The sequence below is a fragment of the Thamnophis elegans genome, chromosome 16 (assembly GCF_009769535.1).
Source record: "Thamnophis elegans isolate rThaEle1 chromosome 16, rThaEle1.pri, whole genome shotgun sequence".
Taxonomy (NCBI): domain Eukaryota; kingdom Metazoa; phylum Chordata; class Lepidosauria; order Squamata; family Colubridae; genus Thamnophis; species Thamnophis elegans.
The window spans coordinates 9,548,044-9,572,736 of record NC_045556.1 but is presented as its reverse complement, the minus strand read 5'-3'; the positions used below and the strand labels follow the sequence as shown (position 1 = coordinate 9,572,736).

At 44.8% G+C, this 24,693-nt stretch overlaps 1 protein-coding gene across 6 annotated transcripts in view; it reads right to left on the bottom strand.

The window, feature by feature from the left end:
* Window positions 1-24,038, bottom strand: part of SEMA6D (semaphorin 6D) — a 90,384-nt gene extending 66,346 nt beyond the window's left edge. For all 6 annotated transcript variants that reach the window (XM_032233606.1, XM_032233609.1, XM_032233611.1 and 3 more), the window contains exons 1-2: window positions 23,893-24,038; window positions 21,654-21,884 (exon numbers count right to left, since the gene is read on the bottom strand). The gene's annotated coding sequence lies outside the window, so the exon portion shown is untranslated. The remainder of the gene's footprint in view (window positions 1-21,653; window positions 21,885-23,892) is intronic.
* Window positions 24,039-24,693: the final 655 nt, after the last annotated feature.

The window sequence follows — 24,693 nt, the reverse complement described above, 5'->3', positions numbered from 1 at the left end:
ACAAATTATATATATGGAGGATTAGAAAATTTTGGTATTAAATATTATGGATGTTTAGCTAAAACAGGCTATGAGGACTTAATGTTAATGGAGGATTTTACAAATAAGTAAATGAAATGCCAGCATGTGGTTATGTATTGAATCTTGGTATACTTAAGGATGAAGGATGTTTAAATAACTGTAGACAAATAAAAGTGGAGGTATGATGATGTTAATATAGTAAATATTTGAGTTAAGATATTTGAATTAATATGAATTATATTTGATGATGGTGGAAGAGATGCACAAAAGCTTTTTGTAACCAGCTGATATATTTTCTATTTTCTATTGTTTTGAAAATAAATAAAAATAAAAATAAAAATAAGAATGTAGGGTTATCACCAGGGGTGGGTTTCAAAATTTTTTTTTACTACCGGTTCAGTGGGCGTGGCTAAATGGGGGGCATGTGACTGAGTGGGTGTGGCCAACTCGACATCACTCATGCACACTCAGTCACATGACCACCTCACCAAGCCATGCCCACTGAAAGGGTGGCAAAAAGTTTTCACTGGGGGTGGGTGGGTGGGCTCCAGCCTCCCTGGCCCCCAGGAACATTTTGCAGGCTTCAGCGGGGCTGGGGGAAAGGCAAAAATGTGTCTGCTTTTGAAGAAAATGGGCAGAAAACAGACTGGTTTTTTTTTGCAAAAATGAAGGCATTTTTTCCTTCCTCCAGCCCTGCTGAAGCCTGCAGAGTGCTTCTGGATGCTGAGGAAAGGCAAAAATGCCTTCGCTTTTGAAGAAAATGGTCAGAAAACAGACTGTTTTTTGCAAAAATGGAAACATTTTTGCTTTCCCCCAGCCCTACTGAAGCCTGCAGAGTGCTTCTGGAGGCTGAGGAAAGGCAAAAATGCCTCCGCTTTTGAAGAAAATGGGCAGAAAACAGACTGTTTTTTGCAAAAATGGAGGCATTTTTGCCTTCCCCCAGCCCTACTGAAACCTGCAGAGTGCTTCTGGAGGCTGGGGGAAGGCATAAATGCCTCCGTTTTTGCGAAAAATGGCCCATCTCTGGGACATCTCTGGGACTGGCATGCACACACCATTAAAAAAGGGGAAAAAACACATATTTTTTCAATGAAAATTATTCTGTGCATGTGCAGAACAGAAAATAAAGATGGTGGTGCCCAGGATTGAACCTGTATGGTTATGTGTCCAGCTGAGTTACTACCTATTTGGTCTGAAGCGGTCTGAACCAGTAGGAACCCACCTCTGGTTGTCACCCACCACACCCTGCTTTGGTGCTTCTCCCCTGCTCCCCAGATCACCACCCCCAAGTCTACCGCTGGGTTTCCACCCCGATAAGCATTGGATTTTCCACTCAAGTGGAATGGCTCAAGCGAGTCGGAAATCACAACAGGTGATTGACACCCACAATTTCGGAAGGCAAGGCATTCCATGGCTTGTTTGCTCTCATCGTTCGGAAATTTCTCCTTGATTGTAGGCCGCTTCTCTCCAAAACAATTTTATTTGAATATACTCAATGAGGGAGTTGGGTTTCATAAACCTGAGTTGATCATGCTTGGCCAACGCAAACAAAGGAAGTGCTTGTGTAAGCAATACAAGTTTGCTAGGGAATCATCGGATCAAGGGCCTTGCTGGCTAGTTGGCCCAACCTTCTACTGAATATACAAAGTCTAGAGCTACAGATAGGGAGCTTCCTCTTACTCTAAGCAACTGGTCTCATTAGGGAACCACGCATATACTGTCCAAGAAGTTGTAATACTCAACTGAAGATTACATTTCCTTAATCTAAGCCACATACGAGGATGCTTAGATCTAACTTCATGGAACACATGAAAAGTTTAAGTCAACCCTGACATGAATGAAGGCAAATATATGTGTCCCAGGATAATGTTGCATGTCGGTCACAGGGACCAGAGGTTTAGTCTTCCTTTTTTTTTAAAAAAAAAAAAATAGTTTTTATTGAATTTTCCAACATTTAAAAGACAAAACACAAATTTACACTTATAACAACTTTTCCATATCGGTATCCATATCTTTCGTAACAATCCTATTTACCAAAAAATTCTATCTCTATGTCACTATCCTACATTATATCCTTATTTAAATACGCTCTATATATTATACTTTTACCATTTATACCTTAAGTTTTATGTTTACTCTCACACCAGAAATCTATTCCAGATTTGATAGTACTCGGTTTCTTCCCTCTCCTTCATTTCCATAGACAGCCTATCCATTTCTGCACATTTTCCTTCTTATAATTGGGTCTGGGGTAGGTGGGTATCTGTTGGTTTCCAATTCTGTGCTAGAATGATTCTACTTGCAGTTACTATGTGTAGCATACTCTATTGTAATTTTTTCTCCATTTACCCATCAAAGATTCCCAGGAGAAACAATTCCAGCTTTAATTCTACCCTCTGTTCAATTATCTCTTCCAGCCACTTTCTTATCTTACGCCAATATTTTCTAACCTTGGTACATGTGGTAGAATGTTCCCTGCTTATAGCCACATCTCGAACACTCCGGTGATCGATTTGGGAACATCTTAGCCAATATGGCTAGTAGTAGATGCCACCAGTAGAACATTTTATAAAGGTTCTCCTTAGAAGCAGTTGGCATCGTTAGTCTTCCTAAGATTGGATTCTTCAACTCTTGAAATCTTCCTTCAGCTACGGCTGAATTTAACTTCACACATGGTGTGGCTAAGAAGTAGCTGAGTTATACAACATAATAAGCCCAAATACAGTCTTCTTTATGGCTTACCATGATGTGTGAAGTCAGGTTTGACTTGAGCAAAGATGTGTCTCTATTTCTTGCCCCCACCCCCCGCCTTAAAAATATTTTCCTCTGCAAGTCAAGCTCTTCTTTTTCAACTGTGTTTCAACTTTTATTGTTGCCATGGGAAATGGGTAATTTACTGAAGGAAATGCAGATGAACAAGGTACGAGGTTGCAAACAACTCAATTTTCTTTCAAGGTCATTTATCACTTTTTTTTTTTTAAAAAAAGTGCCCAAGTTATTCAAATCTTCTAGGTAGGATATAATAAAACATAAAATGCAATCTCTTCCCCCACTTTTATTTCCCCTCTTCTTCTCTTTCTTCCTAGGAGGTTACCGATCAGTCTCCGGATACGCTTCAAGGTGCTAGTCGTAACTTATAAAGCCCTTCATGGTATTGGATCTGGGTACTTGAGAGACCGCCTGCTGCCAATTACCTCCCACAGACCCATTAGATCTCACAGGGTTGGCCTCCTCCGGGTGCCATCTACCAGCCAATGCCACCTGGCTATTACCCGGGGGAGGGCCTTCTCTGTGGCAGCTCCGGCCCTCTGGAATGAACTCCCCGCAGGGATTCGGACCCTCACCTCTCTCCAGGCCTTCCGAAAAGCCGTCAAAACCTGGCTTTGCCGGCAGGCCTGGGGGTGATGAGTTCCCTCCCCTCTCGACATGTATGGTTGTGCGACTGTTGTCTACTTTTATTATTTGTATTTTGTCTTTTTATGTTCCCCCTTTTTTTCCCCCCCTTGAATTGTTTGCCGCCCTGAGTCCTCCCGGAGAAGGGCGGCATACAAATAATAAAATACAAATACAAATACCGTTATTTTATTCTTGTTCCAGGATACATCTTGTTTTATTCTTATCTTATTCAACCATAAAACATACTGGAAACCAGAGTAACTGGCTGGGAAGTTCATCACCAAAGGGATGAAACAGCCGCAGAAAACTCAACCCTTAAGATTTTATTCATCCTCATGCATTTTTCTTTTGAGGGTATTATGCCATCTTCTGCCCAACAGCATTTTTTCTTAGGGTTGCATTATTCATCTGAATCTGTGCTGCTGTGTCAGTTCATGATTCCATCCCTCTGCTTTGCTCTCCCCTTCAATTTCTCATTTTCTTCTGATCTCCGCACTTGAACATTTCCAGGGACTGGAAATGTTTATTGTTCTTTAACGTCTCTACTACATTTTTTTGCTACCAGCCCTTTGATCTCAGTAAGAACAATCTAAAAATAAATACGGAGTTGGCCAAGGCAAATTAAATATACCGGACCTGTGGGAATGTCGCTGGTGACTGACAGTTTGGCTCAGGAGGTGGGACCACATTCCTACTCGGCCAATGATTTAATTGGTTTCGGTTTAGTGCATTGAGAACGTTAAATCTACTATAATGGCTTGTGAAGCATAATTTATGGCTTAGCCCCATGCCTTATACATTGCTTATCGATTTTATTCTTTGGAAGTGAGAAGATTTGGTTTTCAACAAGCTTTCTCTAGAGAGAATGGTGGAAAAGGTTCACCAGAGGTCTGTCAAATGTTACAGCATAAAGAGAGATTTTTAAAAAATCATAATAATCCATAGGCAGGTTTTTAAAGAAGCAATAGCAATAGCAATAGCAGTAGACTTATATACCGCTTCATAGGGCTTTCAGCCCTCTCTAAGCGGTTTACAGAGAGTCAGCATATTGCCCCCAACAATCTGGGTCCTCATTTTACCCACCTCGGAAGGATGGAAGGCTGAGTCAACCCTGAGCCGGTGAGATTTGAACCGCTGAACTGCTGATCTAGCAGTAGCCTGCAGTGCTGCATTTAACCACTGCGCCACCTCGGCTTATAGCCAAGCATTATCTAGGGAAGTTTTTTTAGGAAGAGCTGAAAGCTGTTCTTATTTACATAGGTAAAGGTTCCCCTCACACATCTGTGCTAGCTGTTCCTGACTCTAGGGGGCAGTTCTCATCTCCATTTCAAAGCCAAAGAGCCAGAGCTATCTGAAGATGTCTCCGTGGTCATGTGGCCGGCATGACTAAACGCCGAAGGCGCACGGAGCGCTGTTACCTTCCCACCAAAAGTGGTTCCTATTTTTCTACTTGCACTTTTCACATGCTTTTGAACTGCTAGGTTGGCAGAAGCTGAGACAAGTCATGGGAGCTCACCCCGTTACATGGTGCTAGGGATTCGAACCGCCGAACTGCCGACCTTTCTTATCGACAAGCTCAGCGTCTTAGCCATTGAGCCACCGCGTCACGTTCTTATTTACATAGTAACTTGCAAAAATGATCAGGTCAGTGCATTAGGATTGGCTTCAGGCAGGGGTAAAATTCAGCAGGTTCTGACAGGTTCTGGAGAACCGGTAGTGGAAATTTTCAGTAGTTCGGAGAAGTCTAATAAATCCAATATAGTCCAATAAACCTGAAACCAGCGAATGCCACCTCTGTCTGGCCCCAGAGTGGGGTGGGAATGGAGATTTTGCAGTATCCTTCCCCTGCCATGCCCACCAAGCCACGCCCACCAAGCCATGCCACACCCACCAAGCCACGCCCACAGAACCTGTCATAAAAAAAACTGAATTTCATTACTGGCTTCAGGAGAAAGACTTGAATGGACTGATTTATATTTACCTGCACATTCTCAAGTCTATTTCATCTGTTTAGTCATTCATTTTGTAAGAATTGCTGGCTGGCCAGACTGTATGACTTTGAATTACTCATTCTTTCAGTCTGGTATCTATTGCTTTAGTCTGATCTTGTTTCTTTGACTTAAATCCAAATAGTTATGGATCTGGACTGTAATTCCTCCCGCCCCCCCCCCCGCTAAAGAATAAATAAATTCACCTTCGTTTATGGAGCACCATTCACGAAAACAGGCCCTGCGCTTACAAAAAAGAGATGATGTATTCCAGTAACCCAAGTAATAAAACAAAAATTAAGTCCTACGGTAAATTAAACTTTGACAAATACTTAAATCAAAGCAATTTAATTTAGATGGGTTAGAAATGTTTTGGCTCAGGACAAAAGCCGCCAGGGCTTGGGCTGTTAACTTCCCTACTGCCGGAGTCATTAATTTTGATTTTTTTAAAAAAGCAATAAAGCACAATCCGTTTAGTTGGGAGCTGGCTGAGATGGTCACGAGTGGGGAACCCATGCTGGGAAATTGCAACTGTTCTAAATACATTTGAAGGCGGAAGAGGGCTCTACGCCCCAACGGCAGATCAAGCGGCAGAACCATCTTCTAGGAGAAGGAAAGCTCTGGTTAGAAGCCTCCACTGCCTTGTGGCTACATCCATATATCCCCCCCCCCCAGTGCTATTCTAATTTTGAACAGTTCTAAAAGAATGGCTGTCAAGGACCTTATTTTCTAAAGAAATATCACTTTAAACTGCATTCAGTTTTGGTTGCCACGTTGTAAAAAAAAAAAAGATGTTGAGACTCTAGAAAGAGTGCAGAGAAGAGCAACAAAGATGATTAGGGGACTGGAGGCCAAAACATATGAAGAACAGTTGCAGGAACTGGGTATGTCTAGTTTAATGAAAAGAAGGACTAGGGGAGACATGATAGCAGTGTTCCAATATCTCAGGGGTTGCCCCAAAGAAGAGGGAGTCAAGCTATTTTCCAAAGCACCTGAGGGCAGGACAAGCAGCAATGGGTGGAAACTAATCAAGGAGAAAAGCAACTTAGAACCAAGGAGAACTTTCCTGACAGTAAGAAAAAATAATCAATGGAACAACTTGCCTCTAGAAGTTGTGAATGTTACAACAGTGGAAGTTTTTAAGAAGATGTTGGATAGCCATTTGTCTGAAGTGGTGTAGGGTTTCCTGCCTGAGCAGTGGGTTGGACTAGAAGACCTCCAAGGTCCCTTCCAATCTAAACAGTACAAATTCAAATAATGTGATTATTTCCTGAGATTCATTAGCCACACTACTCGAGACCTACCTGCTCATGTGTAGGCATTTTAGCATCTAAGTACGTTGCCCCATTCAATACGTGGATGAGAGAGAGGAGAAGAGGATTTTCAATAAAATTTAGACAAGAACTTCTGAAATCTTTACATAAAGGGGACATAAAGAAAGACTGTTATAGGTCTGATGACTTATCCTGGCTCTTTGCCAATTCCCAATCAAGTTAACAGCCCAATGACAACTTCATGACTTGGTTGCGAGCCAATTAATTCAGTATTAAGATTCATTTCCTGCCTTGTTTTCTGTCTTCCCTTTACTGAACTCTAGTTCCGAGTCCTTCGGAGAGATGAATTCCTAGACACTCACAAAGCACCTGGCCTACAGTGGTTGCGAAAATTAAAGTTGAGTAATATTGCTGGAACCACTTCACAGTTGAGGAGAAGGGTTATATTTGGAATGCTCATCAAGAGAGAGAACCCTTTGTCTACTGCAGCCATCAAATCCTTGATCCAGTTTATCCAAATCAGTTAATCCAATATTCCCACTACCAGCAGCAATTTATGAGCATTAATCTAAAACAAAGGGATTAAGAAGAATATAATCATCCCACACAGATTTGCTCAGGAGAGAACTCATCTGATGTCAATGGGGAACAGATCTACCAATGCTTGCAGGTGGCGGTGTAATGCCTCCAGAATGCAAGACTTTAAATACTAGTTGTTAGGTGACCCAAGAAAGTTTTTTATTCCTTTTTTTTAGGGGATCTGCAGAGAAGAGCAACAAAGATGATTAGGGGACTGGAGGCTAAAACATATGAAGAACGGTTGCAGGAACTGGGTATGTCTAGTTTAATGAAAAGAAGGACTGAGAGAGACAGGATAGCAGTGTTCCAATATCTCAGGGGCTGCAACGAAGAAGAGGGAGTTAAGCTATTCTCCAAAGCACCTCGAGGGTAGGACAAGAAGCAATGGGTGGAAACTAATCAAGGAGAGAAGCAGCCTAGAACTAAGGAGAAATGTCCTGACAGCTAGAACAATTAACCAGTGGAACAACTTGCCTCTAGAAGTTACGAATGCTGCAACACTGGAAGTTTTAAAGAAGATATTCAATAACTTCTTGTCTGAAATGGTATAGGGTTTCCTGCCTAAGCAGGGGGTTAGAAGACCTACAAAGTCCCTTCCAACTCTATTATTCTATCCTATTCTATTCTGTCCCATTCCGTACTGTTCCGTACCACATCATAACTCTTAGAAGATCATAATCACTCTACAAGAAATGCAACTGGCATAGATAAGCTTTTCACTTGGTTCAGCAAAATTTTCCTTATTTTAAATGTATACAAGAAACATTTTATTATCAACTTGGTCTCTTCTAATATTTTGGATTTCGGTACAACTTCCACCATCATAGAAGAGAATATTTGTAGCTCAGGGTTGAGTCAAGAAATAAACAATACCCCAACCAAGGTACTATCAACTCATACAAACAAGCTAACAGTAAACAACAGCCTAATCAAGGAATCACCAAGAATGCTCCTATCAATGCTGACAAGATAGAGTCAGACTAGTATATAAAAAGAGAGCAAGACCTACTCTCTTCTAGCAGTGATGATGTTATCTACTGGGTAATGAAACGTCTGCAAGAAGGAAAAAAAACATGCTCAGAAGGCACCAAGCACTCCACAATTCCACCATCATCCCAGGCTGAGCAGATTAACAGAGTTGGAAGGGACTTTGTAGGTCATCTAGTCCAACACCCCCCCCCACTCAAGCAGGAGACCCTGGTGTACACCATTTCTGACAAATAGCAGTCTAGTCTTTTCTTGAAAGCCTCCAGTGATGAAGCTCCCACAACTTCCGAAGGCAACTTCTGTTCCATGGGTTGATTGTTCTCACTGTCAGAAAGTTCCTCCTTATTTCCAGGTTGACTCTCTCCTTGATCAGTTTCCATCCATTGTTCCTTGTCTGTCCTTCAGGTGCTTTGGAAAATAGCTTGACCCCCTCCTCTCTATGGCAGCCCCTCAAATATTGGATGATTGATATCATGTTCCCCCTGGTCCTTCTCTTCACTAGACTCGCCATGCCCAGTTCCTGCCACCGTTCATCCATCGTATGTGCCAGCCCCCAGGCCTTTGATCATCTTAGATAGAGCCAGATTAACAGAGTGTTGCTTTAGATTAGATTAGATTAGATTAGAAGGTTTATTTATATGCCGCCCTTTTCCCTGGGGGGACTCAGGGTGGCTCACAATCCAAAGGAAAGGGGGAAAACAGACTTTTATATATAAGACAATACATGATTAAAAACACAACATTCATACCATTCGGGCGGGTTACAATCTTTAGCCCCAGGCCTGACGGGATAGCCAGATTCTGAGGGCTGTGCGGAAGGTCTGGAGGGTGGTGAGGGTACGAATCTCCACGGGGAGATCGTTCCATTGGGTCAGAGCTACCACCAAGAAGGCTCTCCTCCGCGTGGTTGCCAGTCGGCATTGACCAGCAGATGGAACTCGGAGGAGGCCTAATCGATGAGATCTAATAGGTCGTGTGGAGGTGATTGGCAGTAGGCGGTCTCTCAAGTACCCAGATCCACTACCATGGAGGGCTTTATAGGTGGCAAGTAGCACCTTGAAGCGTATCCGGAGATCGACAGGTAGCCAGTGCAGCTCGCGGAGGATAGGTGTTACATGGGTGAAGCGAGGTGCACCCACAATCGCTCGAGCGGCTGCATTCTGGGTACCGAGTAACAGAGTTGGAAGGGATCTTGTAAGGTCATCTCGTCCAACCCCCCGACCCCGCCCAAGCAGGAGACCCTAAACTAGGGGTAGTCAACCTTTTTATACCTGCCACCCACTTTAGTATCTCTGTTAGTAATAAAATTTTCTAACCGCCCACCGGTTCCACAGTAGTGGTGATTTATAAAGTAGGGAAGTCAATTAAATTTAAAAAAGCAAAGTGCTTCAGTACAAAAACCCTACCACCCACCATGAAAGCTGGAACGCCCACAAGTGGGCGGTAGGGACTAGGTTGACTACCACTGCCCTACACCATTTCTGACAGAGGGCAGCCCAGTCTCTTCTTGAAAGCCTCCACAACTTCCGAAAGGCAACTTCTGTTCCATTGGTTGATTGTTCTCATGGTCAGAAAATTCCTCCTTATTCCTAGGTTGAATCTCTCCTTCTTCAGTTGCCAGCCATTATTCTTTATCTGGCTTTGGAAAATAGCTTGACCTCCCTGTGGCAACCCCTCAAATATGGGAATGCTGCTTATCCTGTCTCCCCTGGTCCTTCTCTCCCACTAGATGAGCCACACCAGATTTGCCCTCCGCGGTTATGTCATCGCGGTAGGGTCGTTTTTTTCTTAGCGCTTCAGACGGCGCGGATTTGCCTCCGCACTTATGTCGGCGCGGATAAGCGCTTCGCGGTTTTGTGGTGGAACCATGACATCAACAGAGTTTGTTAGAAGAGTCGGAAGCAGAGGAGAGAAGAAAGATAGGAAGAGAGGGATAGGAGAGAGGGTGAAGGGGGAAGATGAGCTGTATAGGGAGGAGTGGTAAGGGGAGAGAGGAGGAGGAGAAAGGAAGGGGAAGTAGAGTAGAAAATGATGGAGGGAAGACAGAATGTAGAAAGGGGGAGGAGAGAAGGGGAAGAAAGTGTCGGATAAGATATAAAATTGGTGTATGGAAAACAGAAGAGCCAATAACCGGCTTTTTCTTTCTTTCTTTTTCTTTGGTAGTTGATGGTAAGATAAATTGATGTAAGTACTTAATAATACAACTTGATATTGACTATGTCCATGAGCCGAGGTGGCGCAGTGGTTAGGGTGCAGTACTGCAGGCCACTTCAGCTGACTGTGATCTGCAGTTCAGCGGTTCAAATCTCACCGGCTCAAGGTGGACTCAGCCTTCCATCCTTCCGAGGTGGGTGAAATGAGGACCCAGACTGTGGGGGCGATATGCTGACTCAATTTGCTAAAAAAATTTGTAAACCGCTTAGAGAGGGCTGAAAGCCCTATGAAGCAGTATATAAGTCTAATAAATAAAAATAAAATGTAATAGTATACATGTGATTATATGCTATGAAAATGGGAAATAAAAACTTTTTACGACAAAAAAAACAGAGTTTGTTACATCTGGATAGCATCAGAAGGAGGGTGTGTTTTGTTTTTTTTTGGAAAGGAAAAAAAATCCAATGACAAATGTCACCAATCAACCAGGGTACCCCCTTCGGAGTGGCTTGCCAGTGCCAGATGTCCCAGGAGCTATTGGTAACCTCGCTTCTGTTCCTCTGCAGGTGTGCCGGCTAAGCTGTGTTGGAGCAAGCAGCTAAACCCAATCATCACAAAAGAAACAACCCGCTTTGGATGTTAACCCCAGCCGTCAGAGACAGACAATGCTGCCAGTGGCATAGAAGGAGAAGGGGCGGAGGAAGGTTTGCTTCCAACTCCATTGTTCTCCACTGAATACTTTCCTCCAAAGGGTTATTGAGCCAATAGCTTGGTACGGCCAAAGACAAAATGATGGATTAACAAACACATAACAGCATCCAAGGTAAAAAGAATGGTGGAAGCTCACTTAGGGGGCTGTTAAAATGCTAATCTGGTTTAGTTAACAAAAGCTTACTGCAACTGGGGGGGGAAAGTTTTTTTTGGGTGGGAATAGGCTTCATTTCATTTCATTTATTGATTTTATAGGCCGCCCAATCTCCGGGCAGCTTACAGAAATGAAAAATATTAAAAAAGAATTAAAACGATAAAATACAACAAGATTAAGAAGAGACACAACATGCACCCAGTCTAAGCGGGGCTGGACTTCAATCAAGGGGTCAACAGCCCCAGGCCTGCCGGAAAAGCCAGGTTTTGATAGCTTTACGGAAGGCCATGAGAGTGGGTAGGGTCTGGATCTCTGGGGATAGCTCATTCCATAGGGCCGGAGCGGCAACAGAGAAGGCCCTACTCCGAGGCGTCGCCAGCCGGCATTGTCCAGCTGAAGGCACCCTGAGAAGGCTCATCCTGTGCGATCTTATTGGTATCCGGATGTGATGCAGATCGCAATGTTTGTTCCCCTCTCGCCTCGAACTGAAAATCAGAGTTAGTTGCAACCTTGGGAAGTCATCTTGTCAGTCTATTGTTAGAGGCAAAACAAGTCTTTAAGTTTCAAAGCAACCTTCCCCCCTCAAACTCCCCCACCCCCCCACCCCCACCAAACCATATGCCCACATTGCCAATGTTGAGATTCCTACGCAACCATCTGTGGGTGCTACACATTTTTTTTTGTGGAACTTTTGAAAAGGAGGGTGAGAAAACTTCATTTGTGGTAAAGCAGCGGTCACCAACCTGGTGGCCCACCAGGAAATGTTGGTGGTCCGCAGAAAAAATTATTTGCGTTTTTTATACTGCACTAAATCAGGGGTCCTCAGATTGCGGCCCCTGGGATGGATACGTGCAATGAAGGTTTGTGTTGCTGCAGAGAGTCTCCCCCTTTGGGATCTTTTTGTGTGGGTCTGAGGGGGGCAGAAATTCCGGCTTGGGGTCTGCTTCGGCCAACTGGTGTGGGGCTTTGGGTGAAGGCTGGAGGGAAGCGCCACTGGTGGCAAAGAGCTGGAGGGCCTTGTTCCAGTGGGACTCCATCATGGCCTGGAACTGGCTGACTATCTCAGTCCGCTGAGCCTCCAGGCACCAGAACCTGGCCTTGCACTCCTGCAGGTCTCCCCTCTGCTTGGAAAGCCTATGCTCCTACTCCTCAGTGAGGTGCTTCTGCTGAGCCTCCTTCTCGGTCAGATCCAATTTGAACTGAGATGTTTTGCCAACTCTTTCTCCTGTTGGCTTCTTAGCTCCAACAGCTGCTTCTTGTTAGGGCCCTAAAGAGGCAAGGTGTGGCTGAGAGGGGAGTGGTGAGTAGAAGCTGGCAAGGCGCCCCTTGACGTGAGTGACATTGAGTTGGCCATGCCTACTCAGTTACATGACCACCTATCCATGCCCACCCAGACGGTCATTAGGCAGATCATATTAGTGGTCCACGGGATTTAAAATTATGAATGTAGTGGTCCCTGAGGCTTGAAAGATTGGTGACCCCTGCTGTAAAGAGTCCAGCCAAAGTCCTTCAGATGCCATCTCTCTGGTCACATGGAGGTTGACCTCCAGAAGTAGAAGCATCTTTACTTCCCTCTCTTTGAGGCAGAGCTGGGTTGCTCCCGGTTCGGGCGAATCGGTAGTGGCAGGGGTGTGAGGCCCCACCCACCCGCCCGGACGCTTCTGCGCATGTGCAGAATCAGCGCGTGTGCAAACCGGTAGTAAAAAAAATAATAGAAACTTTGAGGACTTCAGCTTTGAAAACAACCACAACCCCAGGCTTTTGTGAACAGCTGTTTGGGATGACCATTAAGGCATGAAAAGGGACAGGAAACAGGCATTCCTACCCCCAACGCAGAGAGATGGGCTGAAAAAGAGTGTGACAAGGTGCCTAATGGGATTTCTCACTCAGCTGTTTTTCCATGGAACGTGGGAACAAAGATCTCAACATATTTTTTTCTTAGCCTGAAGTTGGCAGCTACCCACCAAGCCCGAGTAACAACTTCATAAAACAGCTTAGATGAATTTTAACGGCAACCGTAGCAGCTTATCAGAAGCAAAAAAAAAACCCCAACAGATCGACAGTCCTCTCAGGAATTTTGACAGAATCAACAATTGGGATGATTTAATTTGGATGCCAGATTTTAAAGATATATATATATATCTTTATATATATGTGTGTGTGTGTGTGTGTGTGTGTGTGTCTGTCTGTCTGTCTGTTTGTGTGTGTGTCTGTGTGTGTCTGTGTGTCTGTGTGTGTGTGTGTATATTCTCTATTCTATATATATATATATATATATATATATATTTTCTCTTTAAAATCTGGCATCCAAATTAAATCATCCCAATTGTTGGGATGATTTAATGAAACTAATATATATATATCTATTTATTTATCAGCACAAATACAACTAATATATATACACACATACATATACATACATACACATACACACATACATTTAGTGTCACAACCCCTGGTATGCCCAAATATGGGAGGAAGCATACTGCTTCCTTTTTCTGTCTATTGGCTCATCACAAGAGACCATCACGACAGAAAGCCATTATTTTTACTGTTGCCTTTGTTACATTTGTGTTGCATTTGTGCTGATAAATAAATAAAGAGAGACTAGTATAGATCTATTTCAAGCTATTTAGCTCTCATCAGCTAGCCATACCCTTACTGGGATTTGAACCTGTGCTGTATTACATATTAAGCAGTTGTGTTAACTACTAAGATATATATACATATACATATACATATACATATACATATACATATACGTGTGTGTGTGTGTGTGTGTGTGTGTGTGTGTGTGTATACGTACGTACATACGTACATACATATATATTAACAAATACTTTGTTAATATGCTCTCCTGTCCACAAATGTCAGAGCTGCTACTGGGGAATCTTCTTTTAATGTCTACAACTGGGAAAAGTCATGTTGACATTCTAGGCTAGAATTAACCGATATATGTAATGAGCAGACATGTAATCACTTTGTTTCTTAATGGAGCAAAAATAGTAATTAAGAAGCTTTCTTTTGTGAGTCGGTGCAATTGCAGATCAAAGCCATAATGGTGATAATACATTTTATTTACATTTTTTAAAAAAAACCAGCCATGCATAAAGCTCTCAGAATTTCCACAATAAATCCATGCTCAACTGGCAATTATTCCTTCTTGGATACTGAAAGGAAGAGGGAAATCTGTCTACTTCTTATCCTGTCATTTTAAAAACTAAAGTAACTAAGCAGTCTAAGGCAGTGTTTCTCAACCTTGGCGACTTTAAGCATAGCTGGCTGGGGGATTCTGGAAGTTGAATTCCACAGGACTTAAAGTCGCCAAGGTTGAGAAACACTGGTCTAAGGGAAGGAAAATAGTGAAGAAATTTTGGCTGTCATGGCTTTAACACAAACCTTATTTCTGTCTCTTGATACATTCAATTTTGGGTTTTTGTAACCCAATTAACCAACAACAGGGCTAAAAAATAAGAGGAAGAAATCACCACTTCGACTACAGAAGAGAATTGCTTACACAAGGACTGGCTTCATACATGTTCTAAAACAAGAGTGACCAAACTTTTGGAACTCAGGGGCCACTAAATTCATAATTTTAAACCTCATGGACCACTAATATGAATTAATGACAGGATGGGGTCCTTCCGGCACTTAGCTTGGCCACCCGTTAGCGGAGAGAAGCACTCGGGGTCAACCGTAGGTTTGCTGTTCATTGCAGCTAGGAATCTCAAATACGGCCAAGAATGAATGTTTGTCTTGTAGCCAGCCGGGGTGCTAGATTGGTCCCCCGCAAACTCCTTCTCTCAAGGAACCTGGCTGACGTTTCGTGCACCGCTCAATGAAGCTCCTGGACTCCCAGAGAGGGAAGGAGGGAAGGGCTGGAGCTACGAAACAGGCAGCCAAGCTAAGTGCCTGAAGGACCCCATCCCGTCAGCCAATGGGGGTAACTGCTTCAGTGGGCTGTATCCAGGCCAGGGGCTGTAGTTTGAGGATCCCTGAATTAGTGCAATATAAAAAGAAAATAATGCAAAAATGCAAAGATTTTTCTGCCGGCCACCGAAATTTCCCATGGACCACCATTTAGTGACCGCTGTTCTCAAGGATGGCCATGCTTCAGAATAGCAATAGCAATAGCAGTTAGACTTATATACCGCTTCATAGGGCTTTCAGCCCTCTCTAAGCAGTTTACAGAGTCAGCAACTTGCCCCCACAGTCTGGGTCCTCATTTCACCCACCTCGGAAGGATGGAAGGCTGAGTCAACCTTGAGCCGGTGAGATTAGAACCGCTGAACTGCAGATAACAGTCAGCTGAAGTGGCCTGCAGTACTGCACCCTAACCACTGCGCCACCTCGGCTCTTATTTATGAAACCATTCTGAAACCAGAATGGTTTCATAAATAAACCACAAGAGCACACAACCCAGAAACCCTGGCTTCTAAAATCATCATGACTTTGTACCAAACAAAGCTACAACCAAATAGGTTGCTCTGCGGCTTACAACAATGGCTGAAGACATTCAAGAGACAGCCAGTCATCAACCTTAACTCAGTTGAGTTTTGCAATGCTTCTTATTATCACCCGAGATCTAATAATTCCCTACAGGAGAGGTGTGATGATGGCCACCCCTCCTGGGGATAAAGATGGGAGGGTATCCCTTCATAGCATTCGTGCCTGACTCGAAAACAGTTAAATAGCAATAGCAATACCAGTTAGACTTATATACAGCTTCATAGGGCTTTCAGCCCTCTCTAAGCGGTTTATAGAGTCAGCATATCACCCCTACAGTTCTGGGTCCTCATTTCACCCACCTTGGAAGGATGGAAGGCTGAGTCAACCTTGAGCCGGTGAGATTAGAACCGCTGAACTGCAGATAACAGTCAGCTGAAGTGGCCTGCAGTACTGCACCCTAACCACTGCGCCACCTCGGCTCTTTTTAAAGAGATTTAACAGAGTTGGAAGGGACCTTGTAGGTCATCTAGTCCGACCCTCCCACCCAAGCAGGAGACCCCTACACCATTTCTGACAGATGGCAGTCCAGTCTCTTCTTGAAAGCTTCCAGGGATGAAGCGCCCACAACTTTCAAAGACAACTTCTGTTCCATAAGTTGACTGTTTTCCCTGTCAGAAAATTTCTCCTTACTCTTCCAACTCTCTTCATTGCTACGGTTGGAAATGGAAGACTTCTAGAGTGTGAGTTCTAACCTAAGTTTCATCTGCTTTGGAGTACGCGTAGCTCTCGGCCTATGACCACAACAGAATCCCAAGCTTCTGTTGCTAAGCGAGACAGTTTTTAAGCGAGTTTGGCCCCATCTTCTTTTGCCTTCTTTTGTTAAGCAAATTACGGCAGTTGTTAAGTTAGTAAGTTAGAGTCACGGTGGCACGGTAGTTAGAGTGCAGTACTGCAGGCTACTTCTGCTGACTGTCAGCTACCAGCAGTTTGGCAGATCAAATCTCAGCAGGCTCAAGGTTAACTCAGCCTTCCATCCTTCCTTCCGAGGTAGGTAAAATGAGGAGCCAGGTTGTTGGGGGCAAGAGGCTGACTCTGTAAACTGCTTAGAGGGCTGTAAAGCAGTATATAAGTCTAAGTGCTATTGCTATTGCCCTTCCTTCCTTTCCTCCTTCCTTCCTTCCTTCCTTCCTTCCTTCCTTTTCAGTGGTTAGAATGCAGTATTGTAGGCTCACTCTGCCCATTGCCATGAATTCGATCCTCACCAGGCTCAAGGTTGACTCAGCCTTCCATCCTTCCAAGATGGGTAAAACGAGGACCCAGATTGTTGGGGCCAAGAGGCTGACTCTGTAAACCGCTTAGAGAGGGCTGTAAAAAGCACTATGAAGCGGTATATAAGTCTATTGCGATTGCTACTAACATGGTTGTAAAGTGAATCTGGCTTCCTCATTAACTTGGCTTGTTAAACAGTCGCAAAATGGGATCACACGACACCGGGGCACCGCAACCGTCATAAACACAGGCCGGTTGCCGACCATCTGAATTCTGATCACATGATTGTGGGGATGTTGCAGGGGTGGATTCCTGCCAGTTCTAACCTCTTCTATAGAAGAGGTTCCACAAATCTACAGTGCCGTTTAGAACCAGTTCCAGCTCCCTCCCCCCACCCGTCCGCACATCATCAAGATGAAGAGAGAGAGGAGGAATTCTGGGAGTTGAAGTCCACAAGTCTTAAAGCTGTCAAGTTTGAACACCCCTGGTGTTTTTTTTTCTAAAGGGTTAGGGGTTCAAAGGTCTTGTAACTTGACAGCTTTAAAACTTGCGTGCTTCAAATGCCAGAGTTTCTGAGCCAACATTTTGGTTGCTAAGCAAGAGCGTTGTTGAGTGAGTTTCACCACATTTTACAAGTTGGCCACGCCCACCCAGTCACATGGCTGGCAAGCCACTCCCACAAAGCAGGCCACACCTACAGAAGAGGTTCTAAAAAAATTTGAAACCCACCACTGGGATGCTGCAATAAGGGTAAGTGTGAAAAATGGTCCTAAGTCCCTTTTTTCGGTGCCGTTGTAACTTAGAACGATCCCGAAATGAAAGGTTGCTAGCCCTTCAAGCAACAGGTTGACCCTGGAGGGTGTAGTAGGAACACTGAGGATCAGAAAGGAAGGCTGGCTGCTCCCATCTCCTGAACAATACTGTAGCAACAACAAAGTAACTGACCTGAAATAACTCAGTCATGGATTTTTGCACAGTCAGTTCTGGCACTTAACTCTAATTTCCTGGCTGAAAACGCTTAATATCTTTTTGCACCCAGTTTTAAGTGCTGCATTTGGGCTGCTGATATGCGGAGTAGACAACGTAGGCCGGAGGCCGATCCTCTGGCAAACAACACCAAGCCTCCAATCAAGATGGCTCAGACTGACTTGTAGGAACTGTGACAACAGCCCAGCATTTTATTTCTTTTAAAAAATGTGCAAACGTTGAATCTATTTACAAGATTTGCAGGGCCCCCTGTGGGGCTCACGACAATAAACTCACAGAACCATAAATAGAGTAGAGTAGAGTAGAAATAGCATAGCATAGCATAGAATCTAGTCAACTAATGTTCAGTGCTCAGTTGGCACCAGATAACAATCAATGGAATTCTAGAGGTATTGGGTTTAGTCCATTTGTGGGAACATAACGACTCTAGGCTGATAATTCACTTAATTTCACCCCTTAGGAATAGAATAGAATAGAAGAATAGTGTAGTGTAGTGTAGAATGAGCCGAGGTGGCGCAGTGGTTAGAGTGCTGTACTGCAGGCTACTTCAGGCTACTTCAGCTGACTGCTAGTTCGGCAGTTCGGCTGTTCAAATCTCACTGGCTCAAGGTTGACTCAGCCTTCCATCCTTCCGAGGTGGGTAAAATGAGGACCCAGACTGTGGGGGCGATATGCTGACTCTGTAAACCGCTTAGAGAGGGCTGAAAGCCCTATGAAGCGGTATATAAGTCTAACTGCTATTGCTATTGCTAGAATAGAATAGAATGGTAGAATAGAATAGGAATAGAATAGTAGAATAGGAATAGAATAGTAGAATAGGAATAGAATAGTAGAATAGGAATAGAATAGTAGAATAGAATAGGAATAGAATAGAATAGGAATAGAATAGTAGAATAGAAGAGGAATAGAATAGAATAATAGGGTAGGATAGGATAGGATAATAGAATAGTAGAATAGAATAGAATAGAATAGAATAGAATAGAATAGAAGAGAAGAGAAGAATAGTATAGTATAATATAGTATAGTGTAGAATAGAATAGAATAGGAATAGAATAGGATAGGAATAGGAATAGAATAGTAGAATAGAATAGGAATAGAATAGAATAGGAATAGAATAGTAGAATAAAAGAGGAATAGAATAGAATAGAATAGAATAAAAGGGTAGGATAGGATAGGATAATAGAATAGTAGAATAGAATAATAGTATAGTATAATATAGTGTAGTGTAAAATAGAATAGAATAGGAATAGAATAGGATAGGAATAGAATAGAATAGGAATAGAATAGGAATAGAATAGTAGAATAGAAGAGGAATAGAATAGAATAGAATAATAGGGTAGGATAGGATAAGAGAATAGTAGAATAGAATAGAATAGAAGAATAGTATAGTATAATATAGTATAGTGTAGTGTAGAATAGAATAGAATAGGAATAGAATAGGATAGGAATAGGAATAGAATAGGATAGGAATAGGAATAGGAATAGAATAGTAGAATAGAATAGGAATAGAAAAGAATAGGAATAGAATAGTAGAATAAAAGAGGAATAGAATAGAATAGAATAATAGGGTAGGGTAGGATAGGATAATAGAATAGTAGAATAGAATAGAATAATAGTATAGTATAATATAGTATAGTGTAGTGTAGAATAGAATAGGAATAGGAATAGGAATAGTAGAATAGAATAGGAATAGAATAGGAATAGAATAATAGGGTAGGATAGGATAATAGAATAGAATAGTAGTATAGAATAGAATACTGTAGAATAGGCTTTATTTTGCCAAATGTGATTAGACACACAAGGAATTTGTCTCCAGTGCAGAAGCTCTCAATGTACATGCAAGACAACAGGGTAATAAAACTAATAATAAAAGCTGTATCCCCTCCTCAAATATTGGACTATTGACCCCCCCCCCCACTTCATCTGCACCCCTTGGCCTCCTTGCATCCTGATATCATGTTTCCTTTCTGCATTTTTTAAAAAAGGAGAAAGCATCCACGAATGCGCCAGCTTTCAAAGAGGATAGGAGGACTCTATGCTAAGCTTTGACGTGAGCAGTCACAGGAGGCCTCCCTGCTTGGGATGACAGCTGAGAACTAGGGGCCAAATAAGAGCTCTAAAAAGCTGAGAATATCCATGGTCGTCTCGTGATTCAACAGGAAAGGGACAATTGTATTCTGGGAGGTTAGCTGTTGGAACAGAAACAGACCGGAGCATTGCCTGTTTGTCTGGCAGAGACACATGGAAGCATCACCAAGGACGTGACGTTGACACGGAGGGCAAAGATGAGCTCAAGTAGGAAGGAAAGGATGGCAACTTGCTGAAGGATCCAAAGTTGCACATCAAAGCAAGAAAGCGTTTAAAACAATCCTCTAACTTTTCCTTGCAGCTTTCCTGCCTTGAAAATTTTTCCAGGTGAATTTCTACAGCTCAGCTTTCTACCGATGTAGTTAAAGTTTATGATAGACAAGAGGGAGTAAAAGAAAATAGCAATAGCAATAGCAATAGCAGTTAGACTTATATACCGCTTCATAGGGCGTTCAGCCCTCTCTAAGCGGTTTACAGAGTCAGCATATTGCCCCCAACAACAATCTGGGTCCTCATTTTACCCACCTCGGAAGGATGGAAGGCTGAGTCAACCCTGAGCCGGTGAGATTTGAACCGCCGAACTGCAGAACTGCAGTCAGCTGAAGTAGCCTGCAGTGCTGCATTTAACCACTGCGCCAACTTCTGTAACTTTCTACTTGTTGGAAGCAGAATAAGTGTTGCTGAATATAAAAACACCCCTCACTCAGTACATAAAACATGGCGATCTTTCCTTGGATTTTCTGCAGCACTAAAAATCCCAGTTCTCTTTTCAAACAGAGCAACAATGCAACAGCATCGAACCCTTCCATGATTGTGTGCATAAGGCAAACGTTTGAGAGACCTTGCCTGAACACGCTTTTCAAAACTAAGCTCTCTTTTTAAAAATATCCTATAGGTTTGGAAGCCATCCCACACGCCAGCCAGAAAGCAGCAAACCCCTTTGATAACCTGCGTGCAGCTGTTTAGAAATATTGCGGGATGATTATTGCAATTCAAAGCCACGTTCTCAAACAATAAGCTTCTTCTGAGTACAACGAGGCTTAGGGTTTTGATCGGCAGGGAGTTCCAGCCAAACTTCTGAAAAAAGTTTTCCAAACGCAGCTCAGTGCCAAACAACATTTATATAAGGATCCCCAGGGGGATTATTTTAGAAAGGGTAGAACATTAGCCGGAGCAACTTTTAGGATACTTTTGACGGGGGAGCTCAACTGGCAAAAGGGAGAGTAACTCTCCAGAAAACGTTAATCTTCAAAGCCCAGCGTTTTATCCGTGGATTGTAGCCAGTCGGTTGTTTTTACTGCTGATGTACACAGAAATAAAAATAAATGTATCTCCGCTTTAATGCCCTGTTCTGGATTAGGTTCTGCCTCCAACCGCCACCCCTCCATAAATCTGATACAATGTCGGGAGCACACCAGTTTCTGCACAAGGCTGACACTTCATTTCATGCACGTCCGACAGAAATTATACAGCAGCAAAGGCAGTGGGTTATCTCTACTACTACACACAGCCGGGAGGGGAAGAGGGGGAAAAGAGTGACTCACTAGTTTTAAGGTGAGACTGTTGACTAACCCAACCAACAACATTGTAACTTACCCCCAAATTACAAAAGCCCCAGATTCTCCGAAGCGCACTGCGTCACACATCCGTTCAGGTTTTCTTTTGTTTTTTTGCTGTCTACGAAGGCAGGAGTTCAAAACCAGTGGAAAAGGAACTGAAGAGAAGGAGGCGAACCATCGGAGATTCCCCCAGGATTTATTCCTCAGGAGTGGGGGCACCTTTCATAGAACTTTCTCAGTCTGGCCGACGGGGACCTATTGAGCAATTCTGTAAAGGGAAGAGACAGGAGGAGAAATAAGTTTTGGGTTGGGTTTTCTTTTTGGTTTCTTTTTTGCATTTGAAGCCTTCGCTTTCAGAGGAAGAGGAAGGAAAGGCCCAGAGTGAGCTTTGCCTTGTTTCCATCCGTAATTGATGGGAAGGTTGACAGGCAGCTGCTTCTACCTCCCCATTCCAAGGATGTCTCTAATCAGATCCAGCAAAGGAAGCTATTTCATTTTTCAAGAGTTTAGTTGACGCTAAAGTTGGCAGGGTGGGTGAGTGGGACAGGAGACCCCACCTATGCAAATGAGGATCGAGTGTCAAGCTGGTTGGGGAGGGAGGGACTTACGCCCCGTTTCATGCCCTACACTTTGAGATTGGGAGCCACCCCTTCTCCATCTCTGGGACCTGTGGATAATTAGGCTTTCCTCCCTGAGTGACCCAGAGGGAGCAGCTCTTGTCGCTTGGATTGGCTCACCCTTTTCCTTGGGGGAGGGGGGGGAGGGGAGGGTGTCACTTTTGTTTTGGTTTAGCCCCATGAAACGTTCCAGCTGCCAAGAGGGAGGTGAGACCCCCCACCTCAAAGCAGAGGGAGAGAGAGAGAGGAGAGAGAGAATAGAACAGAATGAGTATAAGTATAATCTTTATTGTCATTGTACTTAAATACAACAAAATTGGTAATAGAAAGAGAGAGAGAAGAGAGAAGGGAGAGAGAAGAGAGGGAGGAGAAGAGATAGAATAGAAATAGAAATAGAGAGAGAGAGAGAGAGAAGAGAACAGAAAGAGAGAGAAGAGAAGAGAGAGAAGAGAGAGGAGAAGAGATGGAATAGAATAGAATAGAATAGAAAGAGAAAGAGAGAATAGATTAGAAATAGAGAAAGAGAAGAGAAAGAGAAAGAGAATGAGGGGATCAGTTTGTAGGGAGGGACACCCAAAGATCATCAGACCAACCAAAGAGCTACTCACTTAATTCCTAACCCCCCCCCCCAAACACACCTGCTGGTTAATCCCTGCAGATGTCCCAGAAGCGAGTAAGGGGAAGGAGGGGGATCTTACACCCCCTGTCCAAGAAGAAGAACCTGGAGGAACCGAGTTAGGGAATGGGGATCTTCCTGGGGATGGCACCTCCTGAGAACCAGGGCCAGAAGAGAGGAGGGTCTCGCATGTAGTAAGTAATGAGTAGGGGCGTGCATAAGTGCACCAGGGGGTCTACTCTCCCCATTTATTCCTACCCATTTCCTGTGCTCTTGTTCATGCTTATTCTTATTCCTGTTCTCTTGTGCACGAGGGACAAACCAAATTAAATAAAATAAAATAAATTAAACTCCATGCTGTCCCGAGTCCCGATTCTGCCCGTCCTGGCGAGAGCTCAGCGCCGGAGCCGAAGTTTTTTTTTGTCTTTTTTTAGCGGCGAAGCTGCCCCGGGCTGGAGCGCGACGTCCCTGCGAGGCTGACCGAGAGTCTCCCGCTTCATCCCCCTGGGCGCTGCCAGGCCCTGAAGACCTTCCCCCCTTCCCTCCCCAGACCCCGAAGTGGGGGGGCACTTTCGAGCCAAGCGCCTCCGGCTCCCCCTTCCCGCTGCGGCGGCTGCTCTCGGCCGGAGCTGACCAGCTCAAAGCAACCCCGGTCACCCTTCCGCTGGCTTGCGTGGTCTTTCCCTCCGTTTGCCGGACCCTTCGCGGCCCGTTGGCAAGCCCCTTCCTCTTCCTCGGCACCGGGCGCCAACTTCCACCCCCCCAGCCCCCTCCTCCAATTCCCGCAAAGCCATCCCACTCGCCCTCCCCTCCGGACGGTTCTTCCACCACGGAGCTGGCCTGCAAGACCCCCCCCCCCCACTCCAGCCCCCCCACTCCTCCTCCTGCGGCCTCTTGAAAGCAAACACCCCCCCCCCAATTTCCCAATCTCTCTGATATTCTTCCCCCTCCCTCCTCCTCCTCCTCCTGCCCGCTTCCCTCGCTAAACCTGCCCTCCCTCCTCCTCCTCTTCCTCCATAGCCGCTTCTGACGTCTAAACCTACCGGCTCCGAATCCGAAGCGGGGCTGTTGCCTTCTCCTCCGCTTCTTCATGTCTGGGCTCCGGCAGCTGGGAGCGCCCCGACCCCAACCTCCGCTTCCATTTGCCAAAGCAAACAGAAGCGCAGCAGCAGGAGTCCGGGCTTGCTTCCCCCCCCTCCTCTCCTCCCTCCTTCCTTCCTTCGGGCTGGCGAAGAGGAGGGGGGGCAAAGCGGAGCGGGGGCCTGGTCCTTCCCCTCCTCTCCTCCCTCCCTCCTCCTCCCTCCCTTGCAACTTTTCAGGGAGGGGAGGGGGTGGTGGTGGTGGAGGAGAAGCTCTTGCCAGTCCGAGTGCCAAGGCGCTGATTGCGGCGGCGCTGGGCGAGGGCGCGAGCTCTGCTGGCCGGAGGACTCAGATCTTCCTCCTCCTCCTCCTCTTCCTCTCGCCGGGCCGTCGCCAACAGCCAGCCGGATCGCGGCGCCTGGAAGAAGCGGCGCCCCGCTTCCTGGCTTGGCTTGGCGGGCACCTCGGTTTACCTTAGGGAAAGCGGCGACGGGTAGAAGGCAAAGCCAGGGCAGGCGGCGCTGGGCATCTTCCCCCTGGTCCTCCCACCCCACCCCTCCGCCAGCTCCGAGGCATCCCAGCAAGAGACCGGATCTCCAAGACCCCGGCCAAGCGGGCCACCCGATCCCCCGCCGGCGGGGGTCGCTTCTCTGCAGACCCACCGGGGATGGGGGTGCTCTTGAGAGCCCCCTTTGCCCAGTCAGAAATGGTGTAGGGTCTCCTGCTTGGGAGGGGGTTGACTAGATGACCTACAAGGTCCCTTC